This window comes from Fukomys damarensis, unplaced genomic scaffold, assembly GCF_012274545.1.
Source record: "Fukomys damarensis isolate Sample0158 unplaced genomic scaffold, DMR_v1.0_HiC HiC_scaffold_21, whole genome shotgun sequence".
Taxonomy (NCBI): domain Eukaryota; kingdom Metazoa; phylum Chordata; class Mammalia; order Rodentia; family Bathyergidae; genus Fukomys; species Fukomys damarensis.
Genome location: NW_022900933.1, coordinates 41441899 through 41451199, shown reverse-complemented (window position 1 = coordinate 41451199; position 9301 = coordinate 41441899).

Below are 9301 nucleotides of genomic sequence, written 5' to 3'. Positions count from 1 at the left end.
GTTGTTGTGGGTTTTTTTTTTTTTTTTTTTTTTTTTTTTTTATTGCTGGGCATTGAACCTTGGCCCTTCACACTGACTTACATTGCCAGCCTTTAAAATAAGTTTTAAAAATTTTGAGGCAGGGTCTCCATAAGTTGCTGTCAAGGCTTGTACTTGCTATCCTCCTGTCTCAGCCTCCCAGAGTGCTGGGATTACAGGTGCGCACCCCCACACCCAGCCCTCGATGTGTGTTGACAGTACCCTAAGCTCTTCCTGAGGACTGGGCCTGGGCTGCCTCCTGGCCTCTGGCTCTTGCTGAAAGCCTCAGGCTGTGATCCCCTGGTACAGCTGGGGAGAGGGGGAGGGTGGGCCCTGTAGCAGGAGGGCCACATCGGCAGAGCACCCTAGGCTCCCTGTGCTTTCCCTGCCCTGGCCCATTGCAGCCTGGCCTGCAGCAAGAATGCCCTCTTTTCATTCTCTCTGCCTGGATGAGCTTGGTCCTGGGCCAAGTGGTCACTGCCTCTTCCAGGAAGTCACTGATTGCTGGGCTAACCCTGCTCTCCTTGACTTGGCCCTCTCTGTCCTTGCTCCTGTGAGTCCTTTGCTGAAGGCCTGCATTTCAGGTTTAGTGTGGTGTAGTGTATGTGCCAAGGAGAAGAGAGGAGGCCTTGAACCCTGCAGGTGGCTGGCTGGGTGTTCCTGGCACCCTTGCTAGGATTGAAAAGCCAAGATCTCCCCCTTGGGGGGGTGACCTTGACCTTGAGGATAATGTGAGGTGTGGGGGATGCCAACCCATCTTCTGTGTCTGACAGCTGCCCAGAGCCAGTGTGCTCTAGGGACCTTGGGACCTTAGGGGTTGCAGGAGAGCAGGACAGGGATCCACCCACTCTTCCTTCAGCCAGTGGGAATCTGGCATGGCTATAGTCAGTGTGGCCTTAGGAGCAGCCAGAGGGGCTTCTTGGAGGAAGGGGCAGCCCAACAGAGACCAGGAAGGTTACTGAAGGGGGTGACATGGGGAGGAGGAGCAGAGCAGAGGTCTGGGGGAGCCTTGGGTAGGAGCTGGGGCTGGGGTGGGACTGGTGGTATGGTTGGAGCTGTGGAAGACCCACTACTAGAGGACCATAGAGCCAGCCCCCTGCCAAGTGTCTCAGGCAGCTCCAGGGGAAGGAGTGAGGCTGGCCTGGGGTGGTTCTGGTGTAGAGTTGGAGAGTGGGCTGGGTAAGCCCTGGGGCCTTGGCATACCCAGGGCCTTAGTGAGCACAGTGAGGACACCAGGTTCCCTTGTCTTACTCAAAGGGCCATGGTGACCTGTGGGGGGTGTCCTTGCCTAGCCCTGCCCACCCTGCCTCTGTCTCCATTATTTTTCTTTTTTGGGAAGACTTAGGCCAGTGGAGCCAAGGCCTGCCTTGCTAGATAAATATTTAATAATCAGAAGCACTTTCTTAAATGGGAAACTGGATGTGGGCCAGGAGGCCTGGGGCAGGAGGCTGTGCTCCGACTCCCTGAATCCCTGGCACTGCAGAAGACTTCTCAGCCCCTATCGCCACCCTGTAGGCCTCCTTCTGACCCAGGATGTGCCTGGGGGAGCATCCTCCCCAGAGACTGGCCGGTTCCATTCCTCAGTGTCCACCCGGAGTTGCTTGCTGTCCCCAGGGAAGGAACCTCGAGCTGTGGTCCTGCCTGAAAACAGCGTGGATGCCAATTCAGAAAGGAGCAGCTGGGGCATGCAGGGACAGGATGCCTGACAGCTCCTGATGGACAGGGTGGCCAGGGGGTTCCTCAGGCCCTGTCCCCTGCTGAACCCTGCCTGCCAGGGCTGCCCAGGTGCAAGCATCCAGGAGGTCAGGAGGCTCTGTTGACTCAGCCCCTCCAGTCCAGATTTGGGGCTCAGGCCCTGGGCTTCCACTTGCCTGGGGGAGGAGGAGGTCAGAGTCGAGGCCACGCTCAAGGCACTGTGCTGGGTACAGTGTGTGTTCCTCGCCTCCTGGACTCCCCTCAGCCCATGTTTTCTGAGTGAGAGTGGGGCCCCCACAGGGGAAAAGGGCCGCCCCGACAGGTGTTCTCCTGCCGTGTGCTCCTGGATGGTTGTTGTGCACAGGCCCTCCTGACGCATCCCCTGGGGATGCCCTGTTCACACCTTCACTCTCCCTGCTTGCTGACTCACTCTCAGCTGCCCACAGCCCCGCCCAGCCCTGACAGTGCCAAGTTCCCATGGAGCCATGGTGCTATGGGTGCTAGTGGCCACCTGGACACTCTGTTCTCAGGGTCTGGGATGGAGGCTCAGCGGATGCTGCTGTCCCTCCACTGCCAAGCACCAAGAGCCCAGCCACCTGAACCAGGGTTGGGCAGTGGGGTCCCTAGGAGCTGAGGCAGGTGGGCAAGGCTTGCTGGGGAATCAGGGAGCCCCTGTGGGATAGGATGGTGGTCAGGACTAGGCTGTGGCATGGCACTCAGCCTGACCCTTTCCTCCTACCAGCCCACACCAACCTCTGTCCTCCAAAACTCAGGACCCATTTCTGAGGTGAGAGGGGCCCGTGCTGAGCAGGTGCACAGCAGATACTTAGGGCTGCAGAGGGCCTGCAAGTGCGTGGCCTCCTAGGGGCAGACAGTATGGTGGGGAGGGCTGTGCCCCGCTGCTGGAGAAGGACACTAGCCACACAGTGGGGCCAAAGCTTCAAGGCCTGCAGTCTGCATGCCATGAGGTGGGCACAGCTGAAGGGAGACCCTCGCAGGCCTTCTGCTATACCCAGTGGAGCTGGGGAGCTGGGGAAGCAGCTGGAATCAGGAGGTACTCGGTTATGGCTTCAGGTGAGGCTTGGTTGGTTTGAATACCCATGCTCAGGAGAACACAGTGGCAGCCTGGTGACCTGCCTGTGGAGGTCCAGTCAGGGTGGGTGTGCCCCTGGGAGCTGACAGCTGGCAGGGGGTCTAGCAGCCCACAGTTCTTGGTAGCATAGAAACAGGCCTGGCCTGCTGTCCCCTCGCACTGTATGGTGAATTTTCCCTCTCTGTGACCATGAAGTTTTTCCTTTTTTGGGTACTGGGGATCACGTAATCACAGCAGCCTGTTTAGGGCAGGTTCAGGAGATCTGGAGGGGCGCTTGTGCCAGTGGGTTCCTTGCCATCCAAGTTTAAAGGTGCTCCAGGCCTCTCACCCCATTGCACTCCCCGGCTGCTCCCTCTGTCGGGCCTTGGCCCTGGCTGGCTCCTGCTCTTGCTGTCCTGGCTTCCACTGAGTGGAAGGCCCAGCCTCTCAGCTTGCCAGGTGCTTTGACCAGCTCCTTCGTTTCCTATCCCCCTCCTCTTGCATTTATTATGTACCTACTGTGTGCCGGCTTGGAGTGCTCTGTGAGCCAGTTGCCATCGCTAACCTGCATTGGTGTGCTGGGCAGCACTGTGGGCATTGACCATTCCCACACTGACCACCTGAGTCCTGCTGGGCCCTCCCTGTCTGGAACACGGTTGGGTGCCCAGCTGTGTGGGCCTGTTGTGTCTTGCCTGTGGGTGCAGGTACCAACATCCACCAGGTCCGCCTCCCAGCTGTGGGTGCAAGGTGTGGCAGCTCCACAGCTGTGGGCCTTGCCTGCCCAGGCTTGCTGGCCCACAGAGCCAGCAGGGCCTGGAGGAGCAGGCTGGGCAGCAGAGCACTGGATATCAGGACCAGGTCCAGGACAGGGAGGTGTTTCTAGGGACCAGAGAGGAGTGGGCTTGTTAGAGCCGCTGGCTGTATCCCTACACTGGAGCTCAGAAGGGTGAGGCCAACACATGTGAGTTGGCAGATGTTGGGGGTCAGGCTGCCTCTGGCCTGGCCTATCCTTGGCTTCTTTTCTTTTCTTTTTTTGAGACAGGGTCTCGCTATATAGTTCAGATTGGCCTTGAACTCTGTGTAGCCCAGGCTGGCCTTGAATGTTCAGTGATCAGTGCTGGGGTTACAGGTATGTACTGCCATACCTAACCCAGCCTGCCCATTCAGGCTGCTTCCCAGCATCCCCAGCCAGCACATCTCTGAGCTCTGCCTGGCACCACAGGGAAACTGAGGCCAGACTTTGAGGAGACTGTGCCTCACCCACAGCAGGATTGTGCAGCTGGCTCCACTGGCCTGGGTGACTCAGAAGGCGGGCGTTTCCTCCAGAGTCAGCTGCCTGGTCTGAGGGGGACTTGGGTGGGGTCCTGCTGCCTTGCAGAAGCTGGGAACTGGGGGCTGGCCTGCTCTGGCCTGTAAGGGAGCCACCCACTCCCTCTGGAGGAAATGGGGTCTTGGCAGGGCTCAGCCTGCCTGAAAGGGAGGGAGGGGCAGTGGGGGAGGGGCTGGAATGGAGGACGCTGAAGGCCAGGAGGGGGCGGAAGGCGGAGCCGGGCTCTTCTGGGCCAGGCCAGTGTGTGCCTAGCAGCTCCCTGTTCCTGCCCCCTCAGCCTGGGCACCTGCCCTGCACCACTCAGCAGGTCAGTGGGGCCGGGTGGCAGCCAGTTAGGGGCTGGTAGGCTGGTGTTGGAGGGTAGGGGTGTCAGTTCACAGCAGCTCCAGCTAACTTGTGCCAGGGCCAGCAGGGCCAGGAGGGCATTGCTAGGGGCTCTCTGGACCCCAAAGGCCCTGAGGCGGGGCTCCTGGAGCAGCTGGGACCCAGGCAAGTGAGGGGGGTGGGCACTAGCCCTGGCAGGTGATCTGGGAGAGCCTGGGCTGTGGGGGCGGTGATGCCAAGGTATCCACACAGCCTTCTGAGCCATGGGATCCGTAGATCCAGGCTGGGCCGAGTGGCTTGCTTGGTGCACAGGGGGCTGGGAATGGGTGGGGTCATGGAGGGCAGCTTGGGGAGGGCCTGGCTTGCCTTTCTGCAGGCATTGGCTGCCCATAGAGGGGCTGGGGTTGACCGGCCTGGGGTGGGGGTGGTGCTGCTCCTGTTGGCTGCTGAATTCCTTGCAGTTGGTGGGCTGGTACACTTGCCTCCTTCCTCAGTTTTTCCAAGAGATGGCCTAGGCCCATGAGCTGGGTCCTCAAGGCTGGGTGGCTCAGGCTTTGCCAGGTGCTTTGACCAGCTCCTTCGTTTCCTATCCCTCTCCTCTTGCATTTATTATGTACCTACTGTGTGCTGGCTTGGAGTGCTCTGTGAGCCATGGTCGGGACAGGACCAGTCAGTGTCCAGAAGCAGTGGCATGATGACTGAGCTCAGCATGCTAAGGCCCAGGCAGGAGCAGTTTGAGATGGATGGCACCTGGGAGCCATCAGGAGAGGGTGGCAGGAGCAGCCTGGTGGGAGTGGCTGCAGGGAGGGAGCAGAATCTTGCACCCTGCTTGGCTCCTAGGCTGGCTCTGTCCCTGCATCCACAGTTATCTGCAGAAGCATCAGGAGAGGTGGGCCGGCCCTCAGCTGTGGGTACTGTTCACATGGCTGCAGGTCCCATGACTGTCAGCAGAGCCTGGGGAGGCTCCAGGCTGGGCGAGGCTGCAGCACAAGTTCAAGGCCATGTGGGGCTGAGTGTGTATGGGTGGGCGCCAGGCTCCATGTCCCAGGGAATGCTGCCTCAGTCTCTCTCTGCCAGGCCACCTTCGGGGCAGTCTGGGCACCCAGAGTCCACCCAGCAAGGCACTTGCATCCAGACACGCCTGAGCATACACATTCACCCCCACCCTCCGGGGACATACTGGAAGCTGAGCTGGACAGTGCTGGGTTTGGACACAGACTTGGATTCTGTTCAAGCCAGTGCCTCCCCTCCTCATCTCCTCAGCCTGCTCCAACACGCCCAGAGGCCAGGTGAGGGTCAGGTCCCGGGGCAGGTAGGGTGCCCCTCACACTCTCAGGTCAGCACTCACCCCTCCTCCTTCATGCCAGGGTGCTCAGGACCCACCCCAGGATAGCCCAGTTCCAGGAGTACAGCTCACTCCCACCCAGCCAGGGAGCAGAAGGTGCCCTGGGTCCCTCTCAGGGTGCAGGGCTGGGACGTTAATAGCAGTGTCTGAAGCCATGTGGAGGGACAGGTATCTGGGAAGTGGCAGTGCCCAGACCTGCTGGGGCTGGCTCAGGTGTGTCACTTCTATATTGTCTTTGTCCACAGCCAGTGTTGTTATCTCAGTGCCGGTGCTGGGCTGTGGACAGAGGGCCTGGGTCAGAGGCCCTGTCCTTCTGGGGGTGGAGGCTGGATGGGCAGGGTGTTCCCCTTCCTGTTTGTGTGTCCCTGGGCCAGGCTCCTGCCAGCCCTGGGTACAGAGGGGCCTGGCAATGCCCCAGCTGTGTGGCCCTGGGCCAGCTGGCCACTCCCTGGGCCCTGCTTGTTGGTGTGGGCTGGTGAGCCGTGCTGAGCCGTGGCAGGCCCTCCCCGTCCCAGTTCCCAGCACAGGGCTTGCCCACTGCCTCCCACCTGGGGCACCTTTGCTCGTGGGCCCTGCCTGCCCATGAGGCTCTCTTAGAGCAGTTTTGGGGCCTGGGCGGGACCCTGCTTGATGAAGGGAGAGGCCTTGCGTGTTACTGCCTTGGGTCTGCGCCCCCTACCCAGCAGGTCCCTTGCTCCTTGACAGACCCTCCCCTGGCCTGTGAGGCTGCCTTCCCCTGGGCTTCTCAGACCAGCCCCTCCCTGCCTGGGACTCAGCCTAGGCTGGAGGAGGAGCCATGAGCCCCTACAAGGCTGGGGAGTCACTGTGTAGTTGCCTTGAGGTGGCCTTAGGCAGGGTGGGGCCCTGAGGGCCTAGTGGTTCCCTTTCCTGGCCTCAGTGTCCTGTGTTACCCACCATGTCCCACCCTGGGGATGGAGAGTGAGGCTCTGGGCACTGCAGGGAAGCCAAGGCCCAAAGAGCAGGGGCTTACCCATGCTGCCCCAGCTTCCAGGAAGGGGAGCTGGCCTGGAACCCCCACATGGCCCCTATCCCATGCCCTTCATATACCCAGTACCCCCACGATGTCATGACAGGTCTGGTAAGGTTGGGGCTCCGGCAAGAGTCCCCAGAGTGGATGTGTGGGCAGGGGTGGGCCAGACAGATATCTGGGGTGCAGAGTGATGGGACCTGTGAGCGCAGGTTGGTATCTGAGTGGCAATGAGGTGGATCCTGGGGGCAAGGCCCCATTTGGCTGAGGATAGAGCTGTGAGAGAGAAAAGGCTTCCTTCCTTGCTTGGTTGGGGAGCAGGGGCTTGGGGGAGACTGGGTTCTGGGCACTGACACCTTGCCCATGATGGGTTTCAAAGATGTGGAAGCTGAAGTTGTGGCTTTCTTGAGGGGTTCTAGGGCCCAGAAATGGTAGGCAGGAGGTAGGGGTGCACTTTGACAGCTCCTGGCTTCCTCCCACCTCCTCTGCTTGGCACAGCCAAACCCAGGATACCATCCTTGCCTCCAAGAGCCAGGGCCTGGGTGGAGCCACCTTCCAGGAGGGCAGGGGGAGGCCCAGGAGGAAGCCAGGAGCGGCTAGGGCAGAGCAGGTACAGCCTCAGGAGCCTGCAGGACTGCTACCTGAGTCAAGGTAAGATCGAGCTCAGCGGGGACAGGCTTGCTCAGGACCCAGGGCATACTGGCCAGAGCTGCAGTCAGACCCATGTCCTGTGGACTGGCTCCCTGTCTCCTCAGGGGCTGGTCCCTGAAGCCACACCACCCACCTTGGGACAGGAAACACACTGTCCTTGGGACAGGCAGCACCCTGTGGGATGGGGGCACATACCCCATGATCTACAGCTGTGGGGGCTCTACCCTGGGGTGATGACCAGGCACAGACTGGGCCCTTGAAACCTTGAGGTCTCCTGGTGTAGCTTGGGGGACACCCACACCCCTGCCACCAGCAGTATTTCACACAAGGGAAGTTGTCCCTGGAGCCAGGCCCGTGTGCAGAATTGCTGTCTGATCGGCACTGTTTCTTCTTTGAGCATTTAGTACCATTCAGGGGGCTGGGGCCTGGAGTCTTGTTTGTGGGAAGGTTTTGTTTTTCTGCGTTGCAATAAAAATTTATTCACATAACCAGGCAGTGGGCTGGGTTAAGTCCCCTGTAATTTACTGATTTCCTATCTCTTAAGAAATAAACATTGTACCTGTCATAACGAAGGCACTTTGAGTCATAAAACACCATTCAGAAAATCTTTAGAGCCAGTTAACAAAGAGATCGCTGGGCCGGATCAGCAGTGTTGCTCTCCAGGCAGGTGAAGTTTCTACCCATCAGCTGAGAGCTTGCTGCTTACACAGGCTTTTCCATCTTTAATGTCTGTGTCTTTTTGTGTAGCACTGTTTCATGACTGGTCTCAGTCTTCAATCTTCGAATTTCTTGGCATGAGGCTTATCATTTCTCTGTTTTGATTCTATGTAGAATTTTAAAGTTTTTATTGAGAAAAGGTGCAAATCATGAAACACCGAGGGCCCAGCACCCTGGGTGAGAAGCAGTCCCTTCTCCCGCAGGTGCCTCCCTGTCCCCTGGGCTGCTGCTGCATCCAAAGTGGTCCTGACAGTCCAGCCCCCACTCAGGACAGGTGTTCCAGCTGCCCACATCCCTGGCCCTGCAGGGTGGCCCTCCTGGGGGAGCACACTGGATACTCTTTCGGATCTGTGTGACGGAGCATTGAGTGCTGTTCGCATGTTAACTGTCCCTGTGTGCTCTTGTGTGTGCTCTTGACTTGAGCACCCTTTCCAACATTTTCTTGATAGTTTTTCTACTTTCTGTGTGTGTGTGTGTGTGTGTGTGTGTGTGTGTGTGTGTGTGTTTCTGGAAATCAAACTCAGGGCTTACAAGGCTAGGCAAGGAAGTGCTGTACCACCATGCTGTGCTCGAGCCCTGTCATTTCTGTTCATCTTCTGGAAGCTTTACTACTGACCTCTGACCCATAGTGAGCCAGAATTTCTGGGGCAAGGCACTGGTTTCCTGAGTGCCCAGCAGGGCTTCCACCAGTCACAGAGAGTGTCAGTTTCCCACAGCTTACACATGTGGGCTCTGTGTCTGTGCTATCTGTGCTGCTGGTTTTAATGTACATTTCCCCGGTGACAAAACATGTTGGCCACTTGTCTTGTGCTTATTGGCTGTTTATAGGTCTTGTTTTGTGAAGTATCTATTCAAATCTTTCATTCGTTTTGTGTTTTTGAGATAGGATCTTGCTATGTAATTCAGGGTGGGCTTAAACTCACTAAGTAGCCAAAGGAAGCCTCAAATGCATGGCTATCCTCCTGCCTCAGCCTCCTGAGTGCTGGAATTGCAGGTGTGGGCCACCATGCCCATCCTCAAATCTTTCATCTTTACTTGTGGGTTTTTAAACTAATATATTAACATGAAATACTTAATTATATATATGATATATATCTGTGGCATATATGTGTTTATTACATACATTTTAATATTGTATGTTAGTTCCACTATGGAATCATC